Source organism: Ambystoma mexicanum, chromosome 2p (genome assembly GCF_040938575.1).
Source record: "Ambystoma mexicanum isolate Mex_15411 chromosome 2p, UKY_AmexF1_1, whole genome shotgun sequence".
Classification (NCBI taxonomy): Eukaryota; Metazoa; Chordata; class Amphibia; order Caudata; family Ambystomatidae; genus Ambystoma; species Ambystoma mexicanum.
Genome location: NC_090923.1, coordinates 1,162,703,207 through 1,162,730,319, shown reverse-complemented (window position 1 = coordinate 1,162,730,319; position 27,113 = coordinate 1,162,703,207). Strand labels below are relative to the sequence as shown.

Sequence of the window (27,113 nt, the reverse complement as noted above, 5' to 3'; positions counted from 1 at the left end):
TCTCGTTTGTTCCGACTGCGTACTATGACCCATTCCAAACCAGAATAGAGGTCAGCCAACTCATGAGGAAAATCAGGTTAAAACAATTCTTTACAGAAAACACATCAGGTAAACAAGATGCTACAGGCTTGAAACCACCATCCCAATTCTATCCTCCATATGGCACTAACACAGTAGGGGTCGATTCATGGAGCAAACGTGTGCCGAAAATCCCAGCGCAAGCAGGCGCAAGGTGGCGCAAGCGTGAGAAACCCAGCGCACGCGTGCGATTCAAGGAAGACGCTGCGCGTGTTTCCCGCTGTCTGTGTGCCAAATCCTGCCATGGCGCACGCGGGCACACACGGCGTGCGCTACGCGCACAGCCAAAGCGCACACAGCACGGCGCACACAACCAAAGTGGGCGGAACAGTGGGCATAACACGCGGAATGGGAATAACGCGTGAAAAAGAAGGCGTAACTGGGGAAGTACTGCAGGGAACTACACGGAACGCCCACACGCACGCGAACAACCCGTATTCATGGATTCGAATATGGGAAACCCGTGCACGGCAAAAGACGCACACAGGCGTCAACGCGTCCGCCACACGAAGGTAGGCGGAAGCGTCCCCGCGCACAGTATAAAAGTGCGCGCAAACAACAAACACGTATATACCGCTACGATGAATGCCCCATTTGTCGCAGCACTGATCGTGGGACAACGCAGGGGGAGGAGAATAGCCAGGGCACGCATTTTCGCACCACGGACAAGTCTTTTTGGGATGCCTGACGACCAGGTCTACGGCAGGTATAGGTTTCCACCCCATATCATCCTAGACCTGGTCAGGGAGTGGGAAGATGACCTTACATCCCCCACCCTTTGCTCCCAAGCATTGAGCCCCTTGGAGAAGGTGCTCAATGTCCTGCATTTCTTGGCCACTGGGTCATTCCAGCGGACTACTGCCATAATGGGGGGGGTCTCACAGGCCACGCAGTCACGCTGCCTACACCAGGTACTGGCAATCATGACCGCGCGCCCCTCAGTCCGCAGGCACATATACATGCCCAGAACACCCGCAGAAAGGCAGGCCGTTGTCCTGGATTTTTTCAGGGTGGCACACTTCCCCAAAGTGCTCGGTGCCATAGATTGCACCCATGTGGCCCTACGTCCACCTAGGGCCACTGAGCACATCTACCGAAACCGCAAGCACTGGCATTCCATCAATGTACAGGTGGTATGTGATGCAAAGGGAATCATCACCTCTGTCTATGCAAACTACCCTGGCTCCACCCATGACAGTTTCATATACAGAATGTCCGCCCTGAGCCGGGCCCTGGAAGCTGGGCAGCATGGCGACACATGGCTCCTAGGTGAGTACAAATGCCCTTGCACATGCATGCATGTCACACACACACACACAAATACACAAACCCCAATAATCACAACCATTTACACCCCCCCAGGGGACAGTGCCTACCCTCTGAGCAACCACATGATGACGCCAATCCGGAACCCCACCACACCACCCCAGGTAAGATACAACGCCGCCCATATTGCAACCAGGGCCATAGTGGAGCGCACATTCGGAGTGCTCAAGTCACGTTTCCGCTCCCTTGACCGCTCTGGCGGGCAGCTTCTCTATGGACCCCCAGTAGTGTGCAGGATCATTGTGGCAGCATGTGTCCTGCACAATGTTGCAACACGGCAGGGCGTACCGGTGGACATGGTGGTGCCCCCACATCCCCAACCACAGGCACAGGCGCTGCCCATGGGAGGGTACAGGGCACGTGGCGAGGAAGCCCGGACCCAGCTTGTGGCCACATTTTTCACCTAATCTCCCACCTCTGCGGAGTGCACACAGGCCTGGCACATACCAGGTGACAATCAATGATGACAAAGAGACAGTCAACTGTCACAACCCTACCACCCTGAGATAGTTGCCATGGAAGTGCCACATTGTCTGCATCCCTAGCTACTTAAACACAAGCTATCCTGTGTGACCAAAAGGCACACATATGACATGACATGATATGGCATTTGTAACGTGCCTATACACAAGTATTTCAAGGTGCGACGAGGCAGTGAGGGGGGAACAAGGGAAGATAGACAACGATACTACTAGGCCAGGTGTCATTTAGATTGTGCAAGTGCAGTGGTAGGGGGAAGGGAAAAGTGCAAGGGGAAGGGGAGTGCAGTACAGGGTAAGTAGACTAAAAAACAAATAAATAGGCCAGCTGGTGGCAACTGCAAAGGTAAGTGCAGACAAGTGCTGGGAAGGGGGGGCTGTAGGGATAGAGAGACAGTCCCGCAGTGCAGGGGTTGCCAGGGAGGCAGTGCAAGTGGAGAGTGGCTGGACCAGGGACCGAGGTTGGTGAGAGTGGCCAAGTTGTAGATCCAGTGCAGTTCCAGTGAAGAATTTTGCAAGGGAGAGGGAGAGAGAGAGAGAAAGCAGAAGCAAAGAGGAAGGTCTTGAGGTGCTTCCGGAACCGGAGATGGTTCTCCTCAAGTTCCGGTGAGGCAGGAAGGCTGTTCCAGAGGGAGGCCCCTGCCGCGGAGAGAGATCTACCCCCAGCTAGTTGCTTTGAGAAGCGGATGGCCCTGACATGCAAGGTGTGAATCACACACACCTGCACAACAGGCCATGACCATCACTGTTATATCACTCAAACCCTCCCAAACCACAACATGACATGGCAAGCAATACCCATACACCAACACAATACCAATAAGGTACACATTGCCATGTCAAACATGTACAGTGGCATCAGACAATGATGCCTGACATGGAATCAGATGAAATGACTGGCCAACAACCTCCCACCCAAAATAAGTAATTCCCAAATGCATTACAAAAGTTGTAGAAGTAACATAACAATGAATGCCTGTCTACATGCACATTGTGCTTTGCAAAATCAACACTGCAGCTTCTGTGTGCTGTGTCCAACTCCTGCAACACACTGCTCAGCGCACAGCACAGTGAACAGCCATTGTGTGTGATGCACACCCTAGCATCACATCTAAGCGACAAACCACATCAAAAAGCAAATTAGGCATGTACAGGATCCATAATTGGTCACAGAACATGTGCTGCAGGGACACAGTGGGCACCAGAAGGCAAACAGAGTGTACACGTGGATATGCAAGGGTGGTTGTACATGTAGTGCATCATAGTGCAAGTGTGTGGGTCAGTAAGGACATGCAATCAACATATGCATGAGCAATTAAGTGACCATCAGTGTCCTCTACACATCACATGTGAACATTCACCATGTGTACACCCCAGCATGTCAAACCACAACTATCCCCTCACACCTGAAAGGTAAACACAACACATGAACAGGCATTGATCAGCAGAACACAACATGTACATAGGATACCACAATTACAATGTCAGGGTTCCCATCACACTGCAGGGCAAGGCAACTATCAACAACAAACCCCCCCTTCCCTCACAAATGACCATCACCCACTGAACAACTGCACCTGGGTCATGGAGCCTTCAACCCTCAATTTCACCTGGCCACAGGATCACCATTCCCCTTCATCACCATCTCCCACCTTGTGTGTAAAAAGGTGCCTGCACCCTCAGAGTCCACCCTCATTTGCAAAATCACAAAATCCAAGCCAGAAAAACGAACCAGAACACGCTCCAGTAGATGACTTGACGTAGCAGTACCTCACAAAGGCCAAGTACTACCACAATGATGTAACAACCAAGGTAGCACAGTAAAACAATGGGCCTCATTACGACCCAGGCGGTAAGTTACCGCCTGGGCCGTGACTTTAGCACCATGGCGTAAACTACGTTTACGCCATGGTGGTTGGTGGACTTACCGCCCCATTCCGACCTTGGCGGGGCGGTAAGTCCCCAATCCCCATTTACCCTTCCCCATTCCCATTTTTGCCCCATAGGGCATAATGGGATTGGGGAAGGCGTTAATTACGCCACCGTAAATTACGGTGGCGTAATTAACTCCATGGTCCCTTAGCGCCATGGATTTTAACACCTGCTAAAAGCAGGTGTTAAATCCGCCATGGCGCTAAGGGACCTCGTACTCATGCGGTAAGGGTCAGCGCTGTTTACGCTGCCGTAAACCCCTTACCGCCTGGGTCGTAATGAGGCCCAATGTCACAGCAGGATGTGAACCATGTGTGGTACATAACATAGAATGATGCACCATGAACAGATGTGTACTGTCACAGGTCCCGTGTACTGGCGCAGGAGTGGCACGAAACAACCACCCCCACCGTGTCCCGGATGCCTGCAAGGTCAAACTCACACAGGCCTCTAAGACCCTGCTGGGGAAGGAGGGTCAGGGATCTGCAGTCGGGACAGGTGTTGGCACACTGGATAACTGGAATGAGTGGCAGGAGAGGGGAGGAGGAATGACACATGTAAGTAGGGAATGCACGAAAATGTACTACCTGCATGAACACATACACAATCCGAACAAACTTGGACATCATTGTCATGGCCTTCTGTAGTCCAGGCTTAGGAGTGGCACGAACCAACCACCCCCTCTAGGGTTTTGGCGCCTGCAAGTTTGGGGCTTACACAGGCATCCGCAACACCAGCGGGGAAAGAGGGTTAGGGAATGTTGCTTGGATAGGTAAGGGAAGCAGGAACACCGGGTAGAGGGTACAGGTTTTAAAATCGGATAGGACTCCGGGTGATTAGGGGAAAACAAACATACAAATTGAATTACACATTCATCCATGCATTAGTGCACCCCCCAGCAAGCCTTTGCAGAGCAGTTTGAAAGAAAAACAACAAGACACTTAGCTCTGGTTTTGAGTGCTGGCCTCCTGCCTGCGCACTCTCAGGTCCAGTTACAGGAGCACTGCAATGCTGCAAAGAGAGCCACAGTTAATAATCTGTCCGTGGCCATAACACAAAAACACACCACCAAACATGCCCCATAGCAACAAACTACTCTACAAACAGACAATCTGGTGTAGATGCTTCGTACCCATATGTAACATGACCCCTGTGATGGGTCATACACAGTCAATGCAGTAAGTCAGCCGCCGGTGGGTACGTGGCAAATGGAACACCAATGTGTCACAATTCACACAACATGCAATGTTCCCTGGGTAAGCAGACAGACCCATATAGCAAGGCATGACTTCAGAACAAGTCGTGTTCCACCATGACCGAAACAAAGTAGGCAGTGCATGTATCAAAATGTACATGGAAATGAAATGCACTGCACCCGAGTATGTCCCTTGCTGTATGTCCCTGTGAGCTGCCCCTTTCCATGTCTCGGAAGGCTACATGGTTGACACAAGTGTCTCAATGGACCTTGGTGTACCGGAGGGTATGTGCCACTGCCCCTGCAGGTGTCCCAGACAACCTTACAATCAACAGCCATCAGTCCACCAACACATCTGAGCTGCATTGTGTGCTTCAACACCAATATTCGTCCAAGCTCACCCTCAGTGCTGTAACTAAGCCTGCATGTGCAACTCGCCTGGTGCAAGCTTAGCTGTGTTGTGGCCCCCCTGTGCTGCTCACCTTGCCTGGAGTTCCTTGGAACACGTCAGCAGTTCTAGGATGCAGGTCTGCAATCCCTGTGCCTCTGCTTGTGCACACATGTGCATGTGGGCACCAACAAACGTGTCCAGGATTCAGATGTCCAATGGGCCATGTCTGCTGGCAAAGGTGCTCTGGAGGCTCATCCCCCTGCAGAAAGGGCATGAAACACATGATTAATGCTTTAAAGTCATCTGTGTGTGTCTCTTCAGGCATCTAATTACTGGACCATGTCAGAGACTTACATCAGAAATCACACCATCAGTCCGTCTTTCACATCCAAAGTGTGGAACACACTATCTACGGCATGAATTGCAACAAGCACGTGTACAGTAAAGATAAGAAACACACTACACAATGCATTGCAATCAATGTACACATTAATCACGAAACACCCCAACTAGCAAAAGCTGAACAGTGGACAATAACACTGCAATCATCCCCACTAGGGGTGTCAACACAAGTCACACAGCACCAGACATGCCACAGATATGACAGTCCAAAGCCCTTGTGTAATAGGCTGTCACACCGAACCATCCTTGCGAGCCCATGGATAAGGGAGGCAGGAGTGACATATGTGAGTCAAGGACCCCAAGCAGAAAACACATACACAAGACAAGCCTGAAGGGCCCAGCTGGAACAGACAGTGGATGCCTTCAAAAGCCACAAAGCACCGCACCGTCACATGAAAGCACAATAGACAAGCAATTTTAAACTATATTAACTAATTACACTAACTATGAAAAACCTACATTACCTAATTAAACTAACTATCAAACAGAAACTTAACTAACTAAACTAAAAGAAAAATCAAAAATGGCCACATACGACCCGGGGGGGGGAGGCACCCAGGAGGGGGGAGGTACAGGGTGCTGATCAACACCCACATGCGATGATGCTGAGCCAAAAAAAAACCTCCATGGGCTCAACGCCTGCACAGCCCGACCTATGTGGGAGATAGATGGTCGTCCGAGTCTGGCTCATCCTGGAAAGGAGGACGTGGCACAGTAGCCTGGCCACGCCTAGCCGCAGCTTGCCCCTCGTCATCAGCAAGTCTGCCGGACGGGTGAGCCTGGTTCTGTGTGGCGATGTGACGTAGGTCTGCATGCAGAACCTCACGTGATACACTTGCTTCCTCTTGCAAGGTAGCACGTATAACACAGTTTCTCCTGCAAGGCCTGGCTGGACAACCGCTGCACCTCCCGGCAAGCCTGTAGCTCAGCCGAGATGGTACGCTCAAGCTGTGCAAACCTCTCCTCTGCCCGCTGCCTCTGGGACATCATAAGGACACCCAGAGTGGATTTGAGGGAAGCATAGGGCCACACGCTCCATGCTCTCAGCGATGTTCTCCATTGCTGCCCCCTGCCGTTCTGAATTGGCAGTCATGTCTTGCTCCCACTCAGTATACTGCGGTTGCGCGCGGCGACAGCGTTGCCGGGCTTGACCCCTGCGGGACCCAAGGACCGGGGGTCCTCGCTGTGTTGGCACCGCCCGCGGCTGCACGACTACATGCCCCCGTCGACGTGATGTCCCAGGCACATCAGTGACTGGTGTGGAGGGTGACCCTGCGTCCCCATCCACCACAGGTGGAGGAACCAAAACTGTCTGGTCCCTCAGTGCAGGTGTCGCGGACAGAGGAGTGTCCACATCAGAATCACTCACCCCTGACACATGGACTTGATGCTCATCCAACTCAACATGGACGTCAGAGTCGTCATCAAGGCTGGACTCATAGGCAGCCAGAGACAAGATGGACTGTAGCACTTGGGGGTTTTCGTGGCCTACCACCCCACGACCCCACTTGTGCCTGGTTGATTTAGTGGTAACAACCCTGTGTCTGGCATGACAACACCATCCTCCGCCTCCATTGCATCATCACCTGAAAAATAGAGAGAAAAAAGGTCACTACACATGTCAGAAGCACACAACACACACACACCGACAACAAACGCATCAGGCAGACATGTGACACACAACATATAACCTGGCATGCATGCTGGGTCAACTTTGAATTGCTTCTGTGATCAGACCTGTTGAAAGGTGGCAGTTTCCATGGAAGTGGGTCTTTGCAGTGCAGAAAATGTGTACGCCACTCACTACCTACATGTACAAGGACTCCATGGTGTGTGTCAGGAAATGTGAAGGCAGTGCGAGGTCAAATTCAGGCATCACGTGCATTGTGCATTCAATGTGTACCATATCTAGAAGCCAAGCACCCCTCCACCCAAGTACAAAAGCAGGGATGCCTAGCATGGTATCAAAAGGCTGACCATACACCTGTGTATTGACAGGCAGTGTTGACTGGCATCAACAGCTTAATGTGATTCAAGTGACAACACTGCAAATGATGATGGGACAGTAAGCAGGACACATGATGAAAACTCTGGAGGCCACCCACGTGTGAAGAAGACACAAGAACAGTTGGACAGAGTCATTGGCCATTGAACAGGCTGAGGCCTGTGAGCCACACAGATTGTCAGACCCTAAACATGTGTGCAACGCAGTACTGACCCACAGTTGACATGGGAAGGCTGATGAGATGCCATGCAATGTATGTCACCCAGGACTTGTATTACAGTGATCATCCAGTCAAGGACACATAGGGGCATGCGTGCAATGCACATGGAGCATTAATGGGCACTCATGTCCCTGCGGGACATCTGACCTATGCACAGTACAAGTGAGATACCCTGCATCAAGTACACGGCATATGTCTGGCAGATTGTACGCTGGAAGTTAGCATCTACACAGGACGCATGAACAGGTAAGTATACAGTGGCAAGATTGAAGCAGACCAGTGCAAAGGTGGAACTGGGGTGCAGAATGGCGGAGGAGGGGCAAGGGATCATGCCTACATGGAGTCCCCGCATGCAAGCAGAGGAGACATGCACCTCAGTCATGCAATGACATTGTGCCTGGGCTGATAGGAAGGTCACCCCACGCCACAAGCAGAAGGGCCAGTGAGCTGGAACATGGACCGGAGGGGCATACTTGTAACCAGCATGTCAGTAGGGTGCAATAGTGGTGATGCGGACAGTCCCCGTCTGCTCCACATGTCCACCATCCAGCAGAGCAGACATGCATCACGGAAGCATTGCATTACTTACACATCAGAACCATGTACACGTCACATGTAGTGGCAATCATGCACAACACATCCCACAAGTGAAAGACACACGTCCTCAACAAACACGCATCAACACTCACTGGACTGGGCATCAAAGTCCAGCATCTCTCCCACTCCTTCGACCAATTCAGGTGGTATGAACTCCGCAACGAGTGCCTCATGCGGAGTGAGCTCTTCCTCCTCTGGTGCAGGCCCACCGCCAGTCACCAGAGTCAAGTTGTAATTAGAGGCACGCTTAGCCTTAGTGCTGCGTTTGATGTCATTCCAACGCTTTTTGCACTCTTGTGCCGTGCGCACCTCATGGCCGAATGAACTGACATGTTCCGCAACATGCTTCCAGTGGGTGTCACGTTGGGCAGCCGTAGTCTTGACTATTGGCACCCACTAGCATGTCACGGCTGTGGCCCCACACGTAGCCCACGAGGAAGTCCAGTTCCTGCTTGCAGAAAGGCTTCTTCCTCAACGTGCAGGAGGTCGTGGCTGTGTGTGGGGTCCCAGCCTGTGCTGCAGGTGCAACCTTCCTCCTTTTGGACTGTGGCGCAGACCCTGGCTGGCTAATGCCGCCCTGACCAATATGGCCAGTGGGTTCGGTGGATTGAGCCAAGGGAGTGGCAGGTGGAGGGACGACCAAAGGCCTGACTAGTGTCAGTGGCATCTGGGTGCCCTCTAATGGACCCTGCGCAGCAACATCAGCTGTGGCAGGGTCATTGACTGCAATGGTCCTGGTTGGCAGACTCACAACCGGGGTGTTGTTGGGTGCATCTGCCCCTGCACTTGCCAACACCCGGCTGTTCGGGGCAGCAGATGACATAACTGCCCCAGGGACACGTGTCTTGGTCTAAGCAGCCCTGCCTGCCCCTATGGTTTCCCTCCTGGCCTGTTGGAAATCTACCAAGGGCTCCTCAAGTGCCAACGCAGCCTGCGCTGGCAGACCCTGAGCCTGGGTGGCGGTGTCCACAGCTGCACCTGCAGCTACCACTACCCTTCGGCCCGTGGCAGTCAATGGAACGGACTGCCGGGTCACACGGGCGCCAGTGCCAGATGCAGAAGCTGCATCCCCCGGAACCACAGGGGGAGGTGGCATGACTGCACCGACACATGGCACAACATTGTGCTCAAGTGGTGCACCCCTGCCTCTTCCCCCTCTGTGGCCGCCCTGGACACCCTGGAGTCCCCCTACTCCCTGATCACCACGGCCACGTCCCCGACCACGCCTGCCACGAGGAGTACGCCCAGCTGAGGCGCTCCTCACCTTTGGTGTCCTCCCAACCATGGCACAGATGTAGTAGTGCCGGCACAGATGGAGTAGTGCCAATGGGAGGTGTACACCACAATTGACCTGGGTAATTGGGGTGAAGGGGGTGGGAAGCAAGATGTTAACAGCCCCCCTGCACCTGCAAGGCTGTATGTGACCCCGGTGATGTAGTGACGGGTCACGCAACGCTCAGGCACCCCAATACTGCAGTAAAACCGTGCACGCAACCCTGCAGCCTACATGCGTGGAATCAACCTCCCGCAGTACGCGGTGGCACCCAGTAACACGAATAACGCGTACGCGTGGGACACGCAGGCTACTATGACATTGAAAATGGGTGCGATACACAGGGGCACCCTCAGTGGGAAAAATAGCGTGTGCAACTCACCGTCTGACTAGCGCGATGCAGAAAAACACGCGTAGCCAATACCCCCACCAAAAGAAGAGATACGTCCTAGATAGCTGTGAAGTTGTGGTGGCGCGTGAAACAACAGGAAGCAGCAACACACGTCGGTCTCCATGAAAGGCACGTACAGCGAACTGCTGGCCCCGATCACCTTTAACCCGTGCTGAGGGAAACGCCCACGCGCCTCTCATCACTTACACGCATGGGCCCTTTCCTCGGATTACACGCGGACGTGCAGTTTTTCACGCGCGCTGAAACGCCCATGCACGCCTGTGCGCGTCACAGAGGCGCTTGCGCTTGAAGGGCCTTCTGTCCAATGAAATTGCGTATGCGTGCAGACGCGCTTACGCGCTAAGGGCCTTTCCTCGAATTACACACTGACGTGCAGAATTTTCACGTGCCAAATCACTCCGTATCAAGCTGGCCACGCGTAAGCACACGGAAGACCACGCTCCTGCCCAAAAGGCCGAATTACTGCCCCCCAGAGCCCCGAGCACGCTCCCACCTGCCATCTGCTGCTGCCTGACTGCCTGCTGCCCACGTGCCCTGCCATTTGCTGCCTGCACATCAGCAAGGGGTGCTGTTGCTGTGACCACCCCTACTGAAACCGAAGACTCCCGACTGGGATTCCATCGCTCCACAGCCCAGCCCCAGGACCCAGTTGCCCACCCACTCCTGCCTCTGGGGTTGTCATGTCGGGCACTGCAACATCTGGCACCACTGACAACCCCCGGCCAGAGAGGCAGAGTGGCACCAGCTTCACTGCCACCAAAGTTGGTGTCCTGGTGGAGCAAGTCCTGGGGCAGTATGATGCCCTCTTCGGAAGTTCCCGCGCCGACAAGGAAGGACGGACTCAGATCTGGACGGACATCGTGACTGCCATCAACGCGGAGGGGGTGGCAGTCCGCGACTTCCAACATTTCAAGAAGCGCTGGGAGGACTTCAGGTCCAGGACCCTCAACAAGGCCCGGCGCCTCTTGAAGGCAGCGGATGCTATGGGGCGCCGGGGCCACTTGTCAGAAGATCAGATGAGGGTCCTGGAACGCATATCCCCAGCGCTCCATGTCCAGGTCCTTGAGAGGCAGACCCGTCTGGAGTCGCGGTAAGTGTACATGCATCATGATTGTAAGCTGTGCCTGTGGTGATGTGCCAGTAGTGTGCAGGTTGCACATCTGTTTGTATGGGGCCGAGTATGGGTGGGTGTGTACAGGGCCGTGAGGCTAACACATGCGAGGGCTGTCATGTGTGAGACATGGGTGGTGCTTGTGTGTGTAGGCTTGCATGCCAAATGCAGTTGTGTGGGCACACATGTTTGGATGAATGTGTATGTAAGTAGGCATGTTCGTGATGTCACACATGTATGTTGTTTTCAGCTAAATGTATCAGCACTGTGTACATGTGCATGTGTGTGTATTTGACAAGGGTGCAACAGTGATGCAACATGGATGCATGTGACAGCGGGATGTGGAAGCCTGATTGGCAGATGTGACATGGATGCCCATCTGAACACTGCGACAGTTGGCAGAGGTGTACACATGCATGCAAGTGTGTGGTGTGCGTGCATGTGTAGTGCACTCCCTGTGACGTGTGTTGACGATTGTGATGCCATGTCTGAGGTTTGCCAATGCCACTCATGTACAACTGTCATGTGTGTATGTGTCCATTGTACAGTGCCCTGATGCCTGTGTTTTATTTCTCCCTGTCTGCAGCGTCAACTGCTGAAGAGGGCGGAGAAGGTGCTGTGGGGCACAGCGGCGGGGATCGCAAAGCCAGCCGGAGACGCAAGGCCCGGCTCCCCTCCCAGGTTGTGATTTCGTCGGGGAGTGAGGAGTCCGGTGCCGTGTCCCAGGCCGTAGTTGCCGGGGGGAGGTCCAAGAGGCGGAGGTTGGAGTTGGACTCCTCAGCAGCAGAAGGGGCAGCTGGGACCCCACAGGGCCCAACGGGGGAAGATGGCACGGAATCATCCAGGTTGGTGGGGGGTTTGGTGGAGGACGAGGCTGTGCAAGCAACAGAGACAGGGTCTGGAGGTGGAGATTCCACTGGTGCTAGTGGTGCAGTGCAGGACCAGGGACAGGAGGCAGCACAGGCCGCCGCAGAGGTGCCTGTGTGCAATCCTGTCCCTGATCCTGTCACTGCATCATCTTGCACCAGCAGGGATGCCTACGTCCAGACCCGTTTTCAGGCAGGGGATGAGCTCACAACAACTGGCCTTCCCCTGCCTGCAGACGTGGCTATCCAGGTCCGGGTTGAGCCTGTCCTGACTGGTGTGGCGTTGCGTCAACGGGCCATGCGAGGTGTCCTGCAGTCTTTTCATGAGGAGACTAAACGTCATCTGGAATAGCTCGTTGACCGTGTCGGCCTACTGGGACAAGTCACCCAGGCCGGATTCCTCCGTTTGATGGGGCTTGCTCAGACCCCCTCCTCAACTGAACCCCCTATGCGCCAGTCGTCCTCCGTGCCATCTTCGCACCCATTAGTCACCTGGGTGCCCTGTGGAGCTGCCTCTGACGGTGCGGCCAGGCTGGTGGAGGAGGCATCCCTGCCACAGTCGGGAGTCGGACGTCCAGCAGGGGTGGCCACATCAACGACTGCACCCCAGCCAGTGGAGGATGTGCAGGCAGCAGGAGGCAGTGCACAGGCAGAGGCACAGCAGCAGCAGCAACGTGGTGGGAGCCATGATGGCTCGGGGCCTTCGACATTGGAGGGGCAGGCATCGGCCGGAGGGCAGGAGGACCCAGGAGGGGAAGTGTCTTCCGTGTGGCAGCGGTTGGGGCACGCCATAGATACGGAGCGGCAGCGGGCGGAAGAGGCACGGCTCACGATGGTTAGGGTGGAGAACTCCATGCGGAGGGCCCGGAGGCCGGCCGAGTGACTCGAGGCAATCCGCAGGGAGTTGGAGGTGAACATGTCAACGGCCCTGCGGACCCTCGAGGCCATGGAGGAGGACCGCCTCCGGGACATTGAGCAGGAGTTCAATGATGCCCTGGCCCGGAACATCCCGAAGTGAGCCGTCGGACTAGCCTGCTGCCCTTGTAAATAGTTCTGTAGTTAGGTTTCCTTTGGTTTTGCATTTTTTTTGGACCTTTTGGACAATGGGCCACATTTTTGTATATAGTTTTTTTTTTATTAGGTAGTGTTATTAGATAGGTTTCATTTCTTCTGTTGGGATCATGGACCCTGGATTGTTTATCTGTATATAGTTGACTGTTGGATTTTCATTTTTTTTAATGATTTACCCATGGAGCAATGGTTTTCGATTTTAATTTTCCATTGGATTTACTTTTGTGGACTGTGACTTTGGACACCTTTCCTTTGGATTATGATTTGTGGTTTTGCATTATTTCACGGACATGCTGTTTTTTTTTTTATTCCCATTTTTGTTTGTTTATTTTGTTGCTTTTAATATATATTTTTTCTTCAAACTTCAATGTGTAGTATCATCTCATTGGTTTCATGCATATCATGATATGGGTTTTGACATTCACTGACACCCATTGGGTGTATGTGAGGGACATTTGTTCAATTCCAAACTTGCAATTGTACTATCATGTTATTGCCATTTCTAAGTGGGTGGATGCAATACTCGGGTGGGTGTTTGGCATTTGGAGGCTGACCATAAGGGCCATGGATCTAGATTGTGATGACATGTTGGCTGGGGGACATGTGTGGGGACCTGGTGGAGGGTGCACCACAGTGCTGGGGGGTGGGGGTGCTGGGAGACATGAGTGGGAACCTGGTGGAGGGTGCCCCTGACTGGTAGGGGGTGGGGGTGCTGGGAGACAGGAGTGGGGGCCTGCTGGCAGGTACCTCGCAATGCTGGGGGGTGGGGGTGCTGGGAGACAGGAGTGGGGGCCTGGTGGAGGGTGCCCTGCACTGCTGGGGGGTGGGGGTGCTGGGAGACAGGAGTGGGGGCCTGGTGGAGGATGCCCCTGACTGGTGGGGGTGCTGGGAGACAGGAGTGGGGGCCTGCTGGCAGGTGCCTCGCAATGCTGGGGGGTGGGGGTGCTGGGAGACGTGTGGGGGCCTTCTGGCAGGTGCCTCGCAATGCTGGGGGGTGGGGGTGCTGGGAGACGTGTGGGGGCCTGGTGGAGGGTGCCCCTGACTGGTGGGGGGTGGGGGTGCTGGGAGACAGGAGTGGGGGCCTGGTGGAGGGCGCCCCACAGTGCTGGGGGTTGGGGGTGCTGGGAGACATGAGTGGGGGCCTGGTGGAGGGTGCCCCACAGTGCTTGGGGGTGGGGATGCTGGGGGACATGAGTTGGACATGAGTGGGGGCCTGCCGACAGGTGCCCCACAGTGCTGGGGGGTGGAGGTGCTGGGAGACATGTGTGGGGGCCTGGTGGAGGGTGCCCCACAGTGCTGGGGGGTGGGGGTGCTGGGAGACATGAGTGGGGGCCTGGTGGAGGGTGTCCCTGGATGCTGGGGGGTGGGGGTGCAGGGGGACATGAGTGGGACATGAGTGGGGGCCTGCTGGCAGGTGCCCCACAGTGCTGGGGGGTGGGGGTGCTGGGGGACATGAGTTGGACATGTGTGGGGGCCTGCTGGCAGGTGCCCCACAGTGCTGGGCCGTGGGGCTGCTGGGAGACATGAGTGGGGGCCTGGTGGAGGGTGCCCCTGGATGCTGGGGGGTGGGGGTGCAGGGGGACATGAGTGGGACATGAGTGGGGGCCTGGTGGAGGGTGCCCCTGGATGCTGGGGAGTGGGGGTGCAGGGGGACATGAGTGGGGGCCTGCTGGCAGGTGCCCCACAGTGCTGGGGGGTGGGGGTGCTGGGAGACATGAGTGGGGGCCTGGTGGAGGGCGCCCCACAGTGCTGGGGGGTGGGGGTGCTGGGAGACATGAGTGGGGGCCTGGTGGAGGGTGCCCCACAGTGCTGGGGGGTGGGGCTGCTGGGGGACATGAGTTGGACATGTGTGGGGGCCTGGTGGAGGGTGCCCCTGGATGCTGGGGGGTGGGGGTGCTGGGAGACATGAGTGGGGGCCTGGTGGAGGGTGCCCCTGGATGCTGGGGGGTGGGGGTGCTGAGAGACATGAGTGGGGGCCTGGTGGAGGGTGCCCCTGGATGCTGGGGGGTGGGGGTGCAGGGGGACATGAGTGGGAGCCTGGTGGAGGATGCACCACAGTGCTGGGGGTGGGTGTGCTGGGAGACATGAGTGGGGGCCTGGTGGAGGGTGCCCCACAGTGCTGGGGGGTGGGGGTGCTGGGGGACATGAGTTGGACATGAGTGGGGGCCTGCTGGCAGGTTACCCACAGTGCTGGGGGGTGGAGGTGCTGGGAGACATGAGTGGGGGCCTGGTGGAGGGTGCCCCTGAATGCTGGGGGGTGGGGGTGATGGGAGACATGAGTGGGGGCCTGGTGGGGGTGCACCTGGATGCTGGGGGGTGGGGGTGCTGGGAGACACTGCACTGCTGGGGGGTGGGGGTGCTGGGAGACATGATTTGGACATGAGTGGAGGCCTGGTGGAGGGTGCCCCACAGTGCTGGGGGTGGGCTGCTGGGAGACATGAGTTGGACATGAGTGGGGGCCTGGTGGAGGGTGCCCCTGGATGCTGGGGGGTGGGGGTGATGGGAGACATGAGTGGGGGCCTGGTGGAGGGTGCACTTGACGGGTGGGGGTGCAGGGAGACAGGAGTGGGGGCCTGGTGGAGTGTGCCCTTGACTGGTGGGGGGTGCAGGGAGACAGGAGTGGGGGCCTGGTGGAGAGTGCCCCTGACTGCTGGGGGGTGGGGGTGCTGGGAGACAAGAGTGGTGGCCTGCTGGAGGGTGCCCTGCACTGCTGGGGGGTGGGGGTGCTGGGAGACAGGAGTGGGGGCCTGGTGGAGGGTGCCCTGCACTGCTGGGGGGTGGGGGTGCTGGGAGAAAGGAGTGGGGGCCTGCTGGAGGGTGCCCCTGACTGGTGGGGGGTGGGGGTGCTTGGAGACAGGAGTGGGGGCCTGCTGGCAGGTGCCTCGCAATGCTGGGGGGTGGGGGTGCTGGGAGACATGTGTGGGGGCCTGGTGGAGGGTGCCCCTGACTGGTGGGGGGTGGGGGTGCTGGGAGACAGGAGTGGGGTCCTGGTGGAGGGTGCCCCTGACTGGTGGGGGGTGGGAGTGCAGGGAGACAGGAGTGGGGGCCTGGTGGAGGGTGCCCCTGACTGGTGGGGGGTGGGGGTGCAGGGAGACAGGAGTGGGGGCCTGCTGGCAGGTGCCTCGCAATGCTGGGGGGTGGGGGTGCTGGGAGACAGGAGTGGGGGCCTGGTGGAGGGTGCCCCTGACTGGTGGGGGGTGGGGGTGCAGGGAGACAGGAGTGGGGGCCTGGTGGAGGGTGCACCACAGTGCTGGGGGGTGGGGGTGCTGGGAGACAGGAGTGGGGGCCTGGTGGAGGGTGCCCTGCACTGCTGGGGGGTGGGGGTGCTGAGAGACATGTGTGGGGGCCTGGTGGAGGTTGCCCTGCACTGCTGGGGGGTGGGGGTGCTGGGAGACATGCATTGTTGATCAGTAGTGCAAGGTGACATGTGGCTTGGCTGGGGGGCATGCCCATGGTGGATGGGCTGCCTGCGGGACATGAGCAGGGGTGCAGGGTAGTCCCCCGTGGTGTGGGCTGCCTGCAGGGGCCGTGGAGGTTGTAGAGCGAACACCTGGGAGGACCCACACGGCCAATTCACGTGTAGTACTCCACGGAACCCCTGAAATACACGTACCCTGCTGAAATTGCGTGTGAAACTTCCCGCACACCCCGAAATACACGTACACAGGACATTCGCATGTGGAACTTCCCGCACACCCCTGATATACACGTACCCCGATGGAATCGCGTGTGGAACTTTCCGCGCACCCCTGAAATACACATACCCTGCTGAATTCACGTTTGTAACTTACTGCGCACCCCGAAATACACGTACCCAGGACATTTGCGTGTGGAACTTCCCGCGCACCCCTGAAATACACGTACCCAGCTGAAATCGCATGTGAAACTTCCCGCGCACCCCAGTAATACACGTACCCCGCTCGCACGGGGCCAATTGCGTGTGGAACTTCCCGCGCACCCCTGAAATACACGTACCCTGATGGAATCGCGTGTGGAACTTCCCGCGCACCTCTGATATACACGTACCCTGATGGAATCGCGTGTGGAACTTCCCACGCACCCCTGAAATACACGTACCCTGCTGAATTCGCGTGTGTAACTTCCCACGCACCCCGAAATACACATACCCAGGACATTCGCGTGTGGAACTTCCCGCACACCCCTGGAATACACGTACCCAGCTGAAATTGCATGTGAAACTTCCCTGATATACACTTACCCTGATGGAATCGGGTGTGGAACTTCCCGCGCACCCCTGAAATACACATACCCTGCCGAATTTGCGTGTGTAACTTCCCACGCACCCCGAAATACACGTACCCAGCACATTCACATGTGGAACTTCCCGCACACCCCTGGAATACACATACCCAGCTGAAATCGCTTGTGAAACTTCCCGCGCACTCCTGATATACACGTACCCTGATGGAATCGCGTGTGGAACTTCCCGTGCACCCCTGAAATACACGTACTCTGATGGAATCGCGTGTGAAACTTCCCACGCACCCCTGAAATACACATACCCTGCTGAATTTGCGTGTGAAATTTCCCGCGCACCCCAGTAATACACGTACCCCGCTCGCACAGGGCCAATCGCGTGTGAAACTTCCAGCGCACCCCAGTAATACACATACCCAGCTGAAATCACGTGAGAAACTTCCTGCGCACCCCAGTGATACACGTACCCCGCTTGCCGTGCTGGTACAGGGTTAGCGCAGCCCTTTGCGCTGGATTGTGGATTTTGATGGCTTTTCCCTGCGCAAGGGGCGTTCTTGGGGGCGTAACTGACGCTGCTGCAGGCTCGCTGCGCCACTGTGCACCACGGCTGGTTTTGGTGGCTGGAATCCATGAATACGCTGTGCGCGGAAATGTATTTTAGCGCACGCGGCTGGCGCAGGGATTCGCACACGCACACTGTGCGCCAGCCGCGTGTGCCACTTGTGCGCTGAATTCTATGAATTACCCCCAGTAGAGTCTACAACCTTTGAACAAGCTCTTCTTAAAAGCATCAGCAAAATGGAAGAAAATATTCCGTTTAGACATTCCAACTGCAATAAACAACAACTGGCAGCATTAAAAACCCTTGCTGACAATGAAGCTATTGTCATTAAACCAGCGGATAAGGGGAGCGCCATGGTAGTGATGAATAAATCAGATTATGACAACATGGTGCAGGCACTGTTACAAGATCCCACGAGTTATCGCACTCTCCTATCAACCAATTGAAAAACCAGATTCATTCCATCATCGAAGAAGCAGAGGCAGAGGAATACATAAGCGCTAAGGAAGCAGCTTTTTTGAAGCCAACATATCCCCGGATTCCAGCGTTTTATGCCATTCCAAAGATACATAAGGGCATCAATCCACCCCCTGGGAGACCCATAGTATCAGGGATACAGTCTATTCTTCAACCACTGTCACAATTTGCGGATTACTTCATCAAAGACGAAGTGCATAAGATTCGAGCGTATATCAAGGACTCTACAGCCATGTTAAATTTTCTGGACACTCTCACCTTCAATCAAGAAACAGAATGGCTTGTTACCATGGACATAGAGTCCCTGTACACAAAAATACCACAACAAGCCACTCTTTCCATGATTCAACGCCTATTGGAATCAGGCATTGAACTACATAACACACCACCTGCATTGATAATCCAACTAGCAGAAATAGCTCTGACAAGAAAGTACTTCATATGTGCAGATATCTGGGACGGCCATGGGGGCCACATTTGCCCCAAGTTTAGCAAACTTGTTTGTCAATGCTTTTGAATGTGATGCCATCTATCCGGTTTGAAATCCTTTTCTTGACAAAATAAAAGTCTGGAAGAGGTATATAGATGACATTTTTATGATCTTCACAGGGACTCAAGTAGAGTTACATCACTTCCACACTTGGTTGAATGCACAAAATCCATTTTTGAAATTTACCTTGGAATTCAGCAAAAAAAACGTTCAATTTTTGGATCTCAGCATCATGGTAATTGAAGATAAACTGTGCTCGAAAGTATATAAGAAGACAACTGACAGGAACTCCCTGCTGACATATTCCAGCTACCATCCTCAAGCCTTGAAAGATAAAGAATATGTACACAAACAACCGACTATGAAGAACAAGGCAGAGCTTTGAAGCAACAATTGGCCAACAGAGGGTATCCAAAAAGGATTATCGATTCAACGTATAGAAGAGCCCGTAACATCCCAAGAAGCACGACTCTGGTACAACACCCCAAACCGCCTCCCAGGAAAACATTGTGGCAGTGCTGAGCTATTCACCCATGTTGAATAAGCTCAAAAAAGAAATCAAACATTTATGGCCGATTCTCAACACAGGACAACACAATTTGGCTGTACCGAAATTTGCCATTAAAAAGAGGACTAACATCCGGGACAAACTAGTAAAAACCCTCTGCGAAGACAGAGAACAACATCCTGCAACAATTTGGCACAGCACTACCCCCTCTGGCCATTCACCATGGGGTTCGTGCTCGATGTGCCCACAAACGGAGCGCACTAAAGAAATTGACCTGGGCCTACGCACCCCTTGGATACAACGCCATCTCACCAATTGTAACACTGCAGGAGTCATTTACTTGATAAGATGTCCTTGCAATCTGAAATACGTGGGCATGACGATGAGACCAATCAAGAAACGGATGATTGAACATCGGTCCTGTTTGAGGACCAAGAAGTTAACAGCCCCTATGGTGAATCACTTTATAGCCAAAGGACACAGCCCGGAAGATTTCAAATGGACAGTAATTGAGAAAATTCAAATCCCGAAAAGAGGTGGGAATTACCACAAGATGCTGTTTAGAAGGGAACAGAATTGGATATTCAGGCTTAACACACATAAAACAGGCCTGAATGAATTCATCCAATGGAATGAACTTGCAGTTCTCCCATCCTAAGCCCATTTCATTCAAGCACAAGGGCGAGTATACACAAGTCCCCTAGTCCATCGGACACCAGCAAGCACTTATTTACTAACATCATATGGGGTGTAGTACACCCACTTTTTTCCTGGCCTTGCCCCTAGTATGATTAGGCATATACTATGCCGTGTGACCGCTAAGAAGGTATGATGCAATAGGTTTAGACATGTCTTCTGTTTAACAAGACTGTTTAGAGGGCATTTCGTCTAATAGAATACTCTGTTTAGAGATTAGGAAGTGTATGCACACACGGGGGCCAGGACACTCACAATACTGCAATGTGGGATTTAGTCCTCGGATCATGTAATATATTTGGTTGGCCAGTGGCAATAAGAGAGTAGGTCAGAAAAAAGGAGAAGAGGTGATCACAAATACATGAACAAACCACCCCGCCCCCTTTTTTACAAAACATTTGATTAGCAGACCTAGTCACAGATTGGGTCACCGGCCACGGAAATGTTTTTTGGCACCTGCACTACATTAAAACATACTTGTTTCCAGTAGGCGACACAGTGAGCACGTTCCAAAGTGGGCACCTTATATAATATGATAAGTTGTGTCACATAGGTTTTTCTAGCAATATTGCTTTAAGATTGTGGATTTTATCTACCCCACCAAGGAAGATGGGGTTATAATAATAATAAAATAATTAATTCCCTGGGTTTCTTTGTTCTGTTTTTTTGGGACACCCAAGTTCCCTGGTATGTCACCATTTCTGGATCTTACTTCGCGATCCTTCTTTTGGTTTTAGGACGGACTGAGCGTCTGCTTGTCACGCGACGCATTGTAGGTCTCCTTTTGAGCCCACATTGTGCTGCAGTGGACGCGGCTACAATTTGGCTTCGTTCCTGTGCAGCCATTAGACGGATGATACTGCAGCCTGACCCAATATGTCCACACACAGGACCAGCGGCAAGATGGGGTCTGGACCATAGAGACCTAAGCACACTGGCCGCGCGCTTGCCTCTATAGCGGCGCCGACTCATCGAGCAAAGCAGCAACAGGACAGCGTGCACAAGCAACCTGTTTGTCATACGCGATCCACCCGTATTCATTTCGGGTAAGTCCTTGACGCTCGTTTACTGTTTAGGGCACTTCACGAAATGTAGCCTCGTTTCATTGGCCCGGGGGTGGGTTTCCTGAGCATCATAGAAACTGATTTAACACACTTCGAAATTATTTCGAAGGCATCAATTGGAGGGCAAGCTCTGGTTTTACATAGTTTCATTCCTCTGCTTGCCCCTAGGTCTCGCCAGCCACAGCAGCGGCAGTTGTCTCATCTAAAGGGTACCAGTAAGAAGTGCCGGTGGTCTCTCTTCTTGGAGCTGGTAAGTTGGTCCAGTCTCTGTAGAATGTAGAGGTCTCACAGGTGTTTGCATTTACAAACACTGTTTTCCAAGAGAACCAGCTATAACCGAGGTTTTATCCTCCTACCCACTGTTTTCTTAACCCTATATTAGGAATTCACAGTTTCATTTTCTCCCGCGGCACAGCGAAACAGTGCCACGGTTTTTCAAGCAGTGCGGTAAGCTACTTTCCGCGTTGTATTTTGGTTACTCACACATGTGTTATAAGGTGTATGACCCAGCACACACTCTTCTGGAAAGGTTAGATATATTGGAGCATTCCTGAGCAAGTTTCCAATCCCCTTTCCCTTTGTTTTATGTATTAACAGGTGGAATTTTGAAACCTAAATGTATATGATTTTCATGCACCTATGCAGCCTGGTGATATCAGTTAGATACACACCCCAATGTTTTCTTGCATGGCAGCAAACACCAGCATGGGAGTAATAAGGGGCTCATTTGAGAGCTAGCCTCTCACTCTCTCTCCCCCTCTTCCTTGTCATTTGTCTATAGGAGCAAGAACACACATGAAGGGGAGCATTTAGCTTACCCACATAGGGAGTTGATACCCCTTGGTTATAAGCAAAGTCCTGATGAAGATGTCCTGAAGAAAACATGGTTATGAAACCGGTCGACCTCGATACAGTATGAGCGGGTCTCATACGTTTTTATGATTTGTATACAGAACAGCTGGTCACAGTCTTACAAAATTCAATTTGACCTGCGATTTATACCGGGTCACTAAACAGATTCTTACCTGTACATTTTTTTAGATGTTGGAAAATGACCTTATAGTATAGGTTCCTTTGATGTATTGTGTGTTATTAGTACAAATTGACAGACTTTTCTAGTGGCTGGCACCACATTGGCCAATAAAGTTTTCTTGCATACAATGTCGTGCAAAAATAGCCCTAAAAAACTCTAAGCATCAGGTATTATCTAATGTAAAATGCCTATCTTTTCTCAAATAGTTGGGATTGAGTTTTAATTGTATAACTTGCAATTGTATTAATAGGTAGAAGGCTACTTTTATCAGTGTCCTTTTGGCTGTTATACAGTGGTGAAAAGTCCATTATTGGGATCAATACACTGAATCATAAGAGAAATAAACAAGTAGGATAACTATGTTTTGCTGCCTTATGTGATAGATTCTATTAGCCCACATATTGATTATGTTGAATAGAATAATCCTTCTACAGACCGTGATAGTGTGTTACTATGTCAGATGCAGCCCAGCAGTCAGAGAGAACGTGGGGGCCCGACACTACTCACTCCACCTGGGCCACGTCTGCCAAGTGTGGCTCAGTGAGTTCTGGTGGGCCACCTGTAAGGGAGGTGGCAGTGTAAAAATCTGTAGGGTAAAGGAATTGTAAAATAGTATAACACACACTGTCAATCTCAAAGGTGCAAGTACCCCGTGTCAATGAAACAGAGTTGGCCTTAATCAGAAAAGGTAACTTAATGAAACTGTGTAGCAATTACTTGAACGTTTTTTTATTGGGCTGCAAATGCCTTCTAGATGGTCCAGGTCTTTCAGTCTCAGAAGCTAGTTCCAGCCTCAGCATTTCTCCACCGTCTGGCCCTTATGCATTCAAGTGGTACCAGATGCCTGACTTCCCATGAGGTCGCTCGATTGGTTACTTTGGTCTCAGTTCCAAAGTTGCATGTTAAACCTCTTGCAGGTATTAAACTCTGTGTCTCAAGATCTCCTGTGGTGGGCCCTGTGAGGCAACATGCAGAGAGGGGCATTCTTTTGATAATCCTGGCCCAAATTGATGGTGGTCACAAACGCCTCCTTGAAGGGCTTGGCTGCTCACCTGCAGCATCTTATGGTGAGTAGCCTCTCATTCCCACAGACGCTTGGGAACACATCAATTTGCTAGAGCTTTGGGCCTCTATCTGAGCCTTGGTGGACTGAACCTTCATTGTTGATTGATGAAAGACTATGTTATAAGAAGTGTGATTTGTCAGACAACATCCTGGATGTGCTCCTTTCCACCTCAAGGCTTGGGACCAACACTATATAGGTTTGCAGATGAAATATGTTTTTGTCTTGGTGTAGGGCATGGTGCCTGGACCTTTTGACCTTCCCAGCTTTAGCTGTTCTGGATCAGCAACTTTCCTCAGCCTGGCTGGGTCTGCAGGTTGGCACTGTGAAGGGGTAACTGGCTGCCATTTTGGACTTTAAAAGGTCTGCTGAGCTGTGATCCAGTTTTTGCAGGGTTTGGGTAACAAGTTTCCCCCACACAAGTTTGTTGTTCTTGCATGGAATTTGAGTTTATTTTTTACTTTTCTTATGAGCGCTCCCCTTGAGTTCTTGCATTCATTGTTTTGACTGCCCACTTATTAAGTTATTTTCCTGGTGGCCATCACCTACATGAGATGTGGGTGAGCTCAAGGCTGTCTCTGTTAAACCTCCGTACTTGGTGTTCTCCATGAAGAAGATGACTGAGAGTGAGACCATCCTTCCTGCCCATGATTGTTTCGAAATGTCCTCTTTCTCGGAAGATCCCTCTTCCTGTGTTTTATTTTCCTCTGCCTCATTCCTCTAATATAGAGGAGAGGTTCCATCATTTGGACCCTGCATGGCCCTTCAGCTATTTATTTATATTGCGCCAAAGCCCGCAGGCATCAGGGCGCGACACATAAAAACATCAAATACACCGAAAATACACTACAATAATCCATTTACACATAGAAGGACAAGAACGTGAGAAGAGAAAAAATTAATTTGAAAATTCGAAAAGAAACACTGTACTAGTAGACAAAGTTTACTACCAATTTAAGGTCCGATGATGTTTTGTACAGATTTACACAGAGGGACAAATAGGACAGTAAGCTACTTCTACCACACGCCACCAATATACAGTCCTTATCCTTCTGAGTGCACCACTGGTCAATCTTGATCCTTCTGATAACCTTGAGGTCGGACATTCTTACAACGCCCAGACTTACATCCCTTACAACTACTACATCTCTCAGACGTGGCATATCAGGAATAATAACCTGCTGTTTGTGGGTAATGCTGATGGCCATGTGGGGGCTGTTATTAAACAGACCCTGCTTGATGGTCTCATGAATCATCAGAGGCTTGGCAGCCGCCTTTGCCCTGCAGAGGGGACTGCTTTTGTAATCTGTCCAGCAACACCTGGGCTTTACTGCACGCATTGCCTGCCTGGTTTTTCAGTAAGCAGGATGCTTACTTTGGCCTTGTGGTCCTCAAGAGTTTTCTGATGTAGGTGGTGGCTTTCTCTCTCTCTTTCCTCCATATTTTTCCACTCCTATAAAAGTCTGTTTAAGATGAGGAATCTGTGGGAGGAAGAAGTAAATCATGAGAAAGAATATTACTGGATTAATTTGTTTTAGGAGAGCACTGCCAAGACCACTAGTTTGCTCCCATCTGTGACTAGAGCGCAGCAACCGCTATGCGTGAATCAATTTGGTAATTTCTCAACATACATCCAACCGTGAGTTTATGGCATACCACGTCCACCCGTACCAGCTTCATTTTCTATTGTTCTTTTGGGATCACTCTGGAAAAATAACCTTTCTCTTCTGGGAGATGTTTCTTTGAGTTAATCTCTCATACATTATGGTGTGGCTGGCCAGTGCATCAGACGACCGCCGCTTTGACTCCTTCTACCAGGTTATGTTGTAAGAATCAGCCTGACATGGAACTGATGTGTTTTGCCCATACACCTAGGGATACTAAATGATGCATCACTCTTCCGTTAGCAGTTCTGCCATATGAAATGTTAGATTGGCAGTGGGTGTGCCTTTACTATCAAGCAGGATCCTTTGCCCTATGGCTTACGAAATTACAGCACCAACATTCTGTGAGTTTACTCCTTCTAGTAGAACAGTCTACTGCCTGTCTGTTCTGTGGACCCCATACCAGGATCTCTTTGACTGTGAGGGGCCTTTCATTAGCTGCATGGTTTTAGGTGGATTCTGCTTGGATATTGTCTTCCGTTTCGATTGAATCATTAGAACACAGTTGGTTACTGAGCTCTTTGCGAAATAGGCCGGTTACTAAGAGACGGTCACATGGGAATAATCTAGAAACTGGTACACATTTGGAAAGAAAATATTCATGATCTGCTCCGCGACTATAATATCAAACAATTCCGTTTAAATTTGCTGAGGCGCCTTTAAGCCAAGTACACCCATGTCACCAAGGAAGAATGCAGCATTTGAGAAGCGTTCCTAAACCAGTGGCTGTATTGTTGAGACAGTCACCCTTACCCCTTTCCAAAAATCAGTTTGATTGTTTTATATAAATGCTATTTGTGCTTCATTCATTTTGGCATTATTATTGGCCATGGGCATCTGCAAAGCAAAGTAGCAGCTGCTTCTTCCTTGGCTAGGCTTTACATGATACAAGCGAGTTCAAACATTATGATCCAATCATTTACCTTATTTCCCAATGAATAATTGCCCAGAGGTTTTTGGGTGATGTTAGATCTAAGTTGCGCTGCCCCTAGCTATGTCCTGGAGAGCAGTTAGGGTGCTTATTTTAGTGCTTCAAGCCCCATTTTCCTGATAGCATGGAAGCATTGTCTTTCCTCGTATGCTTTCCGTTTTCCCTCATTAGCTTGATTATTTTATTGGGCAGCCATCTTTGCTTGATCTATGTGATTGTTGTTGCATTCAGGCAGGCTCTGCTGCTTAGGGATTCACTGGAGGCAGTTCTCCAGTTCGCACCAGGCTAGATAGACATTGGGGCAAGGGTCTGCCGGTGCTAAATTTGTTGACCAGCAGTAAGTGCAGGAAAACATGAGCATGCCATTTTCATGCAAGCAGTCCCAATATGGCATTAGTAGTCACGGGCAGCACATTAAAGGTGTTCTGTTGGATAGGCTGCCAGAAACATGATGATTGCTGTGGGATTACCCTAAACCATGGGGCAACATTCTTGTCAGCCATGTCTCCCTTGTTGCTAGGGCCTCTTGGTCGTTTATCGGGATCCCATTGATTTGGTCCTTCATGAGTTTGTGCCACATAGGCATGCCTTTGTTGTAGCATAGAAGTGAGAAAACTGTTTTTACTGAGGACGGTTTCTTACAGGATGCTCATGTGCTCCATAGCTTTTTGTTTATGAAAGCTAAAGTGGTATATTTTATTCTGCTGTGAGGTGTTAGTGTCACAATCCTGCCTTGTGTGCACATGTCAATATTTAATTGACTGTACCAAGAAGCGGTAGGTAGATACTTCACTTGGCAGTGAGTCTGGCGGGTAAACCGTTCATTTAGTGCTCATCCCACGGTTGATATGCTAGCTGCCTGGGCTGACTATGCAGCACCAAACACCGCCCGCAGTGTTTTCCCCAGGGCCCGCAGACCACAGCCTGGGCAGGGTATGAAAAACAGAAATGTGAGAGAGGGCCATACGTGGGGGGGGTATAGTATACCTGCATAAGGCTCCCAAACTGGCCCATAATTACCTAGAAACCAGGGAAGTTCTTATACATAA

General features: G+C 52.0%; 1 protein-coding gene across 1 annotated transcript in view; it reads left to right on the top strand.

Moving 5' to 3' along the window:
• The window catches only part of LOC138567268 (uncharacterized), a 1,463,541-nt gene that overhangs the window by 373,444 nt on the left and 1,062,984 nt on the right, over positions 1-27,113 (top strand). The window lies entirely within an intron of this gene.